The 9,448-nt window shown below is 40.1% G+C and overlaps 1 pseudogene; it reads left to right on the top strand.

The window, feature by feature from the left end:
• The first annotated feature begins 6,043 nt into the window (after positions 1 to 6,043).
• LOC142840244 (nuclear ubiquitous casein and cyclin-dependent kinase substrate 1 pseudogene) lies at positions 6,044 to 8,619 on the top strand (annotated as a pseudogene).
• The last annotated feature ends 829 nt before the right edge of the window (positions 8,620 to 9,448 follow it).

Below are 9,448 nucleotides of genomic sequence, written 5' to 3'. Positions count from 1 at the left end.
AATTTAGAACAGGAACAACCTGATTTCAGTTTAGGTGAGTGCTTTATTTGTGTTGATTTTATAAACCAGGAACAATACGGATGCAGGAGCAGCACAAAGGTTACTGCTTACTTTCAGTCTTAACAAAAACAAGCAAATAAACAACAAAAAAAACCCAGGAGATACAAATTAGCAAAGAAGGGGCTGGAGAAATGGCTCAGTAGTTAAGAGCATTGCCTGCTCTTCCAAAGGTCCTGAGTTCAATTCCCAGTAACCACATGGTGGTTCACAACCATCTGTAATGAGGTCTGGTGCCCTCTTCTGACCTACAGATATACACACAGACAGAATATTGTATACATAATAAATAAATAAATATTAAAAAAACAAATTAGCAAAGAAAAATAAGTTCCTTTATTTTGGGGCCACAACTAGTGTGGAAAAACTTCAAAAACTTCATTTCCTTTCCTCCTGTCTCAGTGTTACAAAAATTTTTTGAATGTAACAGACACTAAGAACTATCTATACATTTAGTTGTGAGCTAAGGTATTAGAAGTGTGAAAATCTCTTCCTGATGCAGTGCGTAGGGTTCCTTCTGATGTTATAGCTTAAGAATTCATCAGTAGCATAGGATTATATAAAGAAATTTTAGTTTTTAAAGTCCAGTTGTTGATTTCCTGTTCACCTCACAGATTGAGTGTAGTAATGGTTGGTTTCCTGGAAAAGCCACAGATATGTTACAAATTCTGCAGACTTTCTCATTAGAAGTTCCTGATGGTGAGGAGTTGGAATGTTGCAGATAATGAACCAAAATCATCTTGGGCGATCATTATCCTCTTTATCGCGCATGTATCACTCACCTCTGTTTCTGCCCTAGCTTCCTCCTGACCATCAGATAACCATTGAAAATATGTGCTACCCTGGCAGGTCATTTGCTTCCAGTGACTCAAACGCTAAGAATAAGATAGTGTCTGAAGTTCCAGGACAGGCTCCAAAGCCACAGAGAAACCCTGTCTCGAAAAACCAAAAAAAAAAAAAAAAAAAAAAAAAAAAAGATTGCGTCTGAAGCCTGTGATACCATAAGCTAGGGTCTGAAACCGGTAGAGGATACCTCTGCATTGCCTAACTATTGACCTGATGTCACCACCAGTGTATCTGTAAATGGTTCATAGTTTTCTTTTGTTCCATAACTAGAAAAGGTTAATAGAAATGCATTTCTGTGATAGAACATGTCCTTCATGCTGGAATTGCTCCTGGACCATGGTCACTCATGTGGCTCAGAATAAACCCCATAGTATTTTTTTTTGGAATGGTAGTTGTGATCTAAAAATAGTGTAGTATGAACCTTCTGAAATTTTCTTCTCCATAAAAGAGGAAACAGTAAGAATGAATCTTTTTTTTCAGAATTTTGAAAATTAACTTGGGCTGACAGTAGCCTGAAAACGTTTATCCAAGTCATGTGGGTGACCACGATGAGAATAGCAGTTTCCCACCGTGTGGCTTGTCTTGTCGCTCCAGTCCCTCCTCAGCTCCGATGTGGACTTGAAAGCCAGCCATCACATGATAAACCTGAGCCTGGCAACCACTGGAGCAGCGGCAATGCAGCCACCATGCTTCAAAGCTCCATTCTTAGAAAAAGCTCACTATTTGAACTGTCTGGGAGTTTCCTATAAAAGCTCGCTCACAGCGCTTATCTGTATTTGACTTCATTCAGAGCTCACTTTATCCATTTTCTACCAGGTGTTCACAAAACCCAAACCAAAACAAAACACAGGCAGTTCTTGAACTCTGAGCTAACTGAGTCAGTAGCATAATATTGAGAAACAATTGCCCACCAAAACCAAAAAACATAAAAGGCAAATCTGGATTGAGGATGCCTTTGAACAGCTCTCATATATTCTGGGAAGCCAGAAGTCTCCGTTTACACTTCAAATGGTGAGCATGTTCAGTGAAGATTCTCATTTCCAGGTAACTTGAGAATCAGTTAAATCAGGAAGTAAAGCCTGGGGCAGACTGTTAAGCAACCCAATTCTTAAAGCTTGTGTCTCAGTTAAGGTTTCTACTGCTGTGATAAAACACCATGTGACCAAAGGAACTGGGGAGAAAAGGGCTTACACTTCCACATCACAATCCTTATCAAAGGAAGTGGGCAGGGACCCAAATTAGGAAAGAGCCTGGAGGCAAGAGCTGGTGCAGCACCAGGCAAGAGTGCTGCTGACTGGCTCACTCCTCACAGGATGTCCAGCCTGCTTACTCAAAGTAGTACCACCAGGCCAGGGGTGGTACCACCCACATGGGGCTGGGCCCTCCCACATCAATTTCCATTAGGAAAAGGCTCCACAGGCTTGTGGATAAACCAGTCTTATGCAGGCAGATGCTCAACTGAGGCTCTCTCCTCTCAGATGACTCTAGTCTGTGTCAAGCTGACAAAAAAAAACCCTATCCAGCACACTTAACCTCTTGTCATCCAGCTGTGCAAACATCAGTCTTCAACTCCAGACTTCCCTGTTTCTTCCTAACATGGCATGTTAATTTTATATCACAATATGAAGCATTCCAACTTTGAAAACTGCCACAATCTTTTAAAAACTGAATACTTTACAAGTTCAGACTCTTTACATTATCCAAAGTCTCCCTAAAATACAAAGTCTATGTAAATTCCAAAGTCTCTTAACTATGAGTGCCTGTAAAATGTAAAATACGATACATGCCTTTTTACTCCAAGAAGGAAGAACCAGAAGACAGTGACAATCAAATCTAAGAAAACTGTAGTCCGGCACTGTAAATTTCACTGTCAGACTTCTGGGACCCATTTATGGGGCATTCTTGTCAACAAAAATTGTGAGACATATAAAGAAACAAATTGCCTGTATAGAGGAAAACTATAGTCCATATAGATGTTTGCAAACTGATACCAATAAGCTATCAAATGATGTCATATTGGGAACTAAAAAGGTTGCTCAGCAGGAGAGAACATACTGCTCTTACAGAAGATCTAGGTTTACACACACACACACACACACACACAGAAGCCCGGACCCTCTGTAACTCCAGCTCCTGGGCATCTGGGTGGTGCCCTCTTCTTTTCTCTTTGGGCACCAGGCCCCCACATGGTTTCTAAGCATACACACATGCAGGCAAAACACTCTTAAATGAAAATAAATACATAGTTTTAACAATGTTAAACTAAAGAAAACTATGCCTCAAATAGTACAGGGAAACTATATCTCATCAAAGAGAAGATATCAATATAAAGATCAAAAATGTATAATGATACCAAAGAGGTTCTGGAATACAATGAATAGCAATGTAAAATTTTTCAATCTTTTTCATTTCTGAATTTAAATTATTTATATTCATGAGTTTAAATTATGGTATTCCCATTAGAGTTCACAGTGCATTTTAAATTGTCAACATTTATGACACCAAAGATTGTATCATTTTCAAGTATTTAAATATATATATATATATATATATATATATGTGTATATATATATATATACATATGGCTGGAGAGATGACTTAGTGTTTAAGAATGAGGGTGCACTTGCAGAGGTCTTGAGTTCGATTCCCAGCACCCACATGGAGGCTCCCAATCATCTGTTATCTCTATTCCAGGGGATCTTATGCCCTCTTCTGTCTTCTGTGGGCACCAGGCACACAAGTGGGGCATAGACATACATGAAGGCCAAACAGCCATACATATAAAATAAAAACAAATCTTTAAAAATCTATAGGCTTTTCTAGATATCAATTTCAAAATATATTAAAGCACATTAACATAAGAACTGCAAAGGTTGTCAACTTTGATTTCACATTGGAGCTGTAAAATGTATGGGTGGCTAAGTCTTACTTCTGTAGTTTCTGACCACAGTGGTGTGATGTACGGTCTGTGCCCCATTAATTCTAATTCCAGCCAAGGGAGGCCGCTGAGTTTTTAAAATTATACGTATTAACTCATATGAATTAAACCAATTAATGGGGTCTACTCTGTCATTTCCATGTATACATATATCAACCTTTGATTTATTTTTCCTATTATTATCCCAATGCCTTTTCTTTACCATAATAAAAATCTATGGTTTTAAGATAGTTATGTGAGCAGAAAAGTGTGAAGACTCTGATAAGGATGCTCTTTGTCCCTTCTGAGCCCAGCACCGTTCTTTGAAGGGGTCACTATTGGTCACATAGTATCAGATCCTGTTCTCATTTGTTTAGTACTTTGTTCTCCACATAGTTCAAGTGTTCCCAAATATGATTCCTTCAACCTCAGGCTGAGGTTTGCTTACAACACTGCCTTTTTTTCTGGGTAATCACTTTGTGCGCACTCTGTCCCGTAATCTGCTCCAGAGAAACCTACAGTGCTGATGCTACCATTGCCTTCTATTTTCTTATGAAAATAGAAGGACAAAGTGGTTTAGGCACCAGTGTTATATGTAGACTTTAAATCTCTACCGTCTATACTAGAATCTTTAAACTTAACTCACAATCCTCACTCCCAAGTCCATAGATGGTTTCCCCGCACATTTAACCTCTGCCCCACTCATGGTGCACAGCAAGGGCCTATATAATCTTGCTTCTGTCTACTTCTTAAACATTAGCTACTTTCTCTTGGATCACTTTGTGTAGTAATAGGAGCAGCGGGGCTGCGTCCCCAACACCCCAGCCGCCTGCTCGGCTAGCTTATGCCCGAAATAACAACACACAAACTGTATTTATTTAATCACTGCTTGGCCCATTCTGCTCTAGCCCTTACTGGCTAATTCTCATATCCTGATCAACCCATCTCTAATAAACTGTGAGCACCGGTCTTACCGGGAAAGATTCAGCATGTCTGACCTGGCAGCTTGCTTTATCGCGTGCCTCTGCCCAGGAGCCGGGAGCATGGTGTCTCTCTGAGGCATCTGCTCCCGAGAGGAGAGCTGTGGAGTCTGAGCTCACTTCCTCTTCCTCCCAGCGTTCCGTTCTGTTTACTCCTCCCACCTATCTTCTTACCAATGAGGACCAAGCAGTTTCTTTTTAACTTTGCTTTTACCTTTCATGCCTGCTCTTTCTTTAATGAATTAAACTTATTTCTACTTCAAGGTCACTGCTCTAGCTACTATATCTCCTTTGATGATTCTTCATGCCCCTGATTCTTCCTCATCACACTACTGTCTGCTCACAAATTGTCACCTCAGAAGTCTCCTCCATGACTGTCCTATCATAACTACTATTATCTCACCCCTGGTCACTTTTCTGTAGTACCATAGTTTCATGTACTCGTCAGTACCTGAAGTTGCTGTTTTATTTGGTAATTATCTGTTGGCTCTCACGAGATTTTTGTAGGTCCTCACAAGGTTTGTTGCTCTATGTAAAGCAGCTGAGGCAAAATATATGATAGAATAGATAACTCCGTACATACACAGTCCACATGTATCTGTTGAGTACCTTCTGTGTGACTGGCCAGATGGTGAGAAGAGAGATTGAACTACAATGTGCAGATTGACATAGGGTGGACTTTGCCACTGAAAGTTATGTGATTTTTTGAAGAAGGCAATGTGACTGGGACTGGAGAAATGGCTGAGTTGGTCCCACATTTTAAACAAAAAGTCAGGCATGGAGGTGTGCCTGTAATCCCAGCATCAAGAGACTGAGACAGGAGGATTTCTCGCGTTCACTTGTAAGCCAACATAACTGAATCAGTAAGCCCCAGGTCTCACTTAGAGATCTTGTCTCAAAAACTAAGGTGAGTGGAGCAGTGGTAGTGCATGTCTTTAGTCCCAGCACTTGAGAGGCAGAGGCAGGCAGATGTCTGTGAGTTCCAGGCCAGCGTGGTCCACAGAGTGAGTTCCAGGACAGTCAGGACTGTTACACAGAGAAACCCTGTCTTAAAGGAAAACCAATACAATTAATAAATAAAGTGGATGACCACTGGAGAATAAAATCTGCAATTGGTCTCTAGCTTCCACACACGTGTGCATGCATTTCCACCCATAGACATGCACACACACATATGAGTGTACAGGTGTGTTTGCATGTACACAATATATGATAAATAAACAGGAGGGGGGGCGCTCGTCAGATCCAGGGGCCCGGAACAAGCAGCCGCGGACTCGGAGAAGCCAGCACCTCGGGCCTCAGCAGCAGCGGCCCCGCCGGCTGGGGGGGTGGGGCGCCGAGTGGGCGGGGAGGGGGGTCCCAATCCTCGGCTCCTTGACTCGGTCGCCCCTCGACAGCGAACATGTCTCGGCCTGTCAGAAATAGAAAGGTCGTGGATTACTCACAGTTTCAGGAATCAGATGATGCAGATGAAGATTATGGAAGAGATTCAGGCCCTCCTGCTAAGAAAATTCGGTCATCTCCCCGCGAAGCTAAAAATAAAAGGCGATCTGGAAAGAATTCACAAGAAGACAGTGAAGACTCAGAAGAAAAAGATGTGAAGGCTAAGAAGGACAATTCTCACTCAGCAGATGACAGTGAAGATGAAAAAGATGATCATAAAAATGTATGCCAGCAACGACAGGCAGCATCCAAAGTAGCTTCTAAGCAGCGAGAGATGCTCTTGGAAGATGTTGGCAGTGAGGAAGAGCCAGAAGATGATGATGAGACACCTTTCCAGGAGAATTCTGGCAGCGATGAAGATTTCCTAATGGAAGACGATGATGATAGTGATTATGGCAGTTCAAAAAAGAAAAACAAAAAGATGGTTAAGAAGTCCAAACCTGAGAGAAAAGAAAAGAAAATGCCCAAACCTAGACTAAAGGCTACAGTGAGGCCAAGTCCAGTGAAAGGCAAAGGAAAAGTGGGTCGCCCTACAGCTTCAAAGGCATCAAAGGATAAAACTCCTTCTCCCAAAGAAGAGGATGAGGAAGCAGAAAGCCCTCCAGAAAAGAAGACTTCTGCAAGCCCCCCACTTGAGAAGTCTGGAGATGAAGGGTCTGAAGATGAAGCCCCATCTGGGGAAGATTAAAAGTGATGTTTGGGGAGAGATTTTATTCAAAAAACAAAAAAAGAAAACCTACGTAGGACACCATTTGGGCTGTGGCTTGACTCATGGGCTTTCAGTGCTATTTCATTTGTCTAAAATACTGTTTCTTTCTATAGCTATCTATCTCTATATTTATCTCACTCTCAAAACCATTGTATGTTGAAATGTTTAAGTTGCCATTTTGTCTAATGGTCTTTTTTCTTTGCCAATCCCTTCCTCCCCTTCTCCCAATGAAAGCCATGTCAATCACTGGGTTGACTGCTTCATCTTTGTATTTTTAATGGAGGTTAAGAATCCCACGGCTGTAAAGCAGTAAGATTTGAGATGGATGCTATGGAAACTTTGCTTTTTGCTAAAGAATAGCAACTTAAACAGTAATCAAAAAAAACTAGAAAGGTTTTAGTTGAAAATTATTGTTCTTTCTTTTCCTGTACTTTTGACAGACCAGTTATCATTTAACATGAGCTTACATGTCTAAACTGTACGTGTCAAAGAATCATGACTCTAAACTTAACTGATGAGGCAGTTGGGAGGTGAACATGAATTCTGGGCTGTTAACTCAGACTACTCACATTATCTCCTGGATGTGGAGGGAATACGCTTCCTGGAGCTTTTCTGGAAATGTGGGCTTTCTTATTTTGTACTATGTTATTCTCAAAGAGACTCAAGAGCCAGTGGTTCATTTGTCTCAATAACAGTCCTTTTTAAAAATGGGCCACCAGAAGCCAAAATCATTTTAATTTCATATTTCATTCATGTTTTCATTGATTGGTGATATATATATATCCTGTTTTTTGGTTAGAGTTTTACCAATGATCAGAAAATTAAAGATTCTCTAGAATTTGGATGACAAGATTAGTGTGCACCTCACGGAGCATTTCTTCACAGGCTGATGATGTTAGAGTTTTAAGCAAATAAAGTTTTGAGTTAATGTGAAGCTCAGATACAAAGGATTGAGATTCATCTTTTATAAATACAGGTAATTGAAGTTCTTTTATGTTATAAATGTGTTTTCAAGGGCCCATGAGCCTTGTTGGTTTTGTTTGGGGATAGAATTGATTTCCTTTGATATTAAATCTTTTCTTCATAGTAGCATACTATGATATACATCTCACAACTTTGTCCTGCTACTTCAGAATCTTGAAGTTCAACTGTGGAATACTGTTTTCATTACTGACAGCATGGGAGTGTGTGTTAAATGCTGCTTCCGTCCTGTGGAATTGTTTTACTACTTGTTCTGACCCCTCTTTTCTGTTCGTGTTTCTCACAGCAAGAGCCTGAGCCTCAACAGGATGAGTGAACTGTATTTTAGGGTGCCGACGTGCCACTGATAACAGTCTAGACACTTTAACAGAGCGTCAGGACATAGATCTCCACAGTCAGATCCCATGCACCAATAGAAGAAAAATTTAGGGGTCCTATTACGCTACTAAATTACAGATTTAGTGGAATTAATTTCTGTATATTTTTCTGCACTTAAGCTAAATTTGCTCCTTCAGTATTCTGCTTTTGTGTTTTTTAAGTGACATGTTTGTCTCAGACAATGTCATTTTCTTATAGGTATTCTTAGGACAAAGGGTTATTTAAGAAATATTTTTACTCGGGTTTTTAAGACACTTTAAAGAACATTCTTAGATCTGCTTTAAAATAAATAAAATAAATAAATAAAACACCCAGTGGCAGAGAGTCATTTCAACCCTGCACTGTTAATAAATGAGTATTAAATATGGCCAAAAATAGAGACTTGAACATAAACAGTTGCATTATTGTATTGTGTAATGGAGTAGTTGTGAGCTGTGTAGTGAGGTATTACAGATAATCTGTTTGCTTTAGTGGGCTCGCTCATGTACCCATCCTTAAGCAAAGAGGAGACTCACCATCGTTTCCACCAGGCATCTCTCCCTTTTAGGGGTTTACAACTCAGTCTTACATTCCTAGTGATATTTGGGCTTTTCTTAGGTTATGTTTCATGAAAATTTGTGGATAGGGTCTCTTTCAAATTTAGCCTCAATTTTTAAAGTCTCTTTAGTATATTAATCTGCACTAACATCTTTGATTTTATCTACCTATAATTGAGAAACAATACTGTCTTGTAGATTACTTGTGTTTGTTGGGCTTCTTGTTTAGCTAATTAATTAGATTGAAAAGTATATTTTCTAATCACAGGCTGATTAGGTTGATTGGTTCTCAAGTGAGCACACAGGCGCTAAATGACCTTTGCTTTCACTGTTTTAGTTTGTAACACTGGTCTTCCTTCAAATCATGCATGCAAATAGGAAGACATTTAATGTGACTCAACTGGAAGCAGGTACTTAGCAGTTAGGTCTAATACAGACATCTGGATAGGTCACAGCTATAAGCCCTTAATGACTGGCCCTTTGCATCTCCGTGGCTTACTGTCTGTCCTCCTTTTTTTCTCTCTCTCTCTTTCCCCTGTGTGCCTATAGTAAGGTGGCAATGTATTCACTGTCTTGCTTTGCAGTGCTCAGGAAATGGGGA

This window comes from Microtus pennsylvanicus, chromosome X (assembly GCF_037038515.1).
Source record: "Microtus pennsylvanicus isolate mMicPen1 chromosome X, mMicPen1.hap1, whole genome shotgun sequence".
In the NCBI taxonomy this organism is placed as follows: Eukaryota; Metazoa; Chordata; class Mammalia; order Rodentia; family Cricetidae; genus Microtus; species Microtus pennsylvanicus.
The sequence above is the reverse complement of the archived record's forward strand: the minus strand, read 5'-3'. Positions and strand labels throughout refer to the sequence as shown.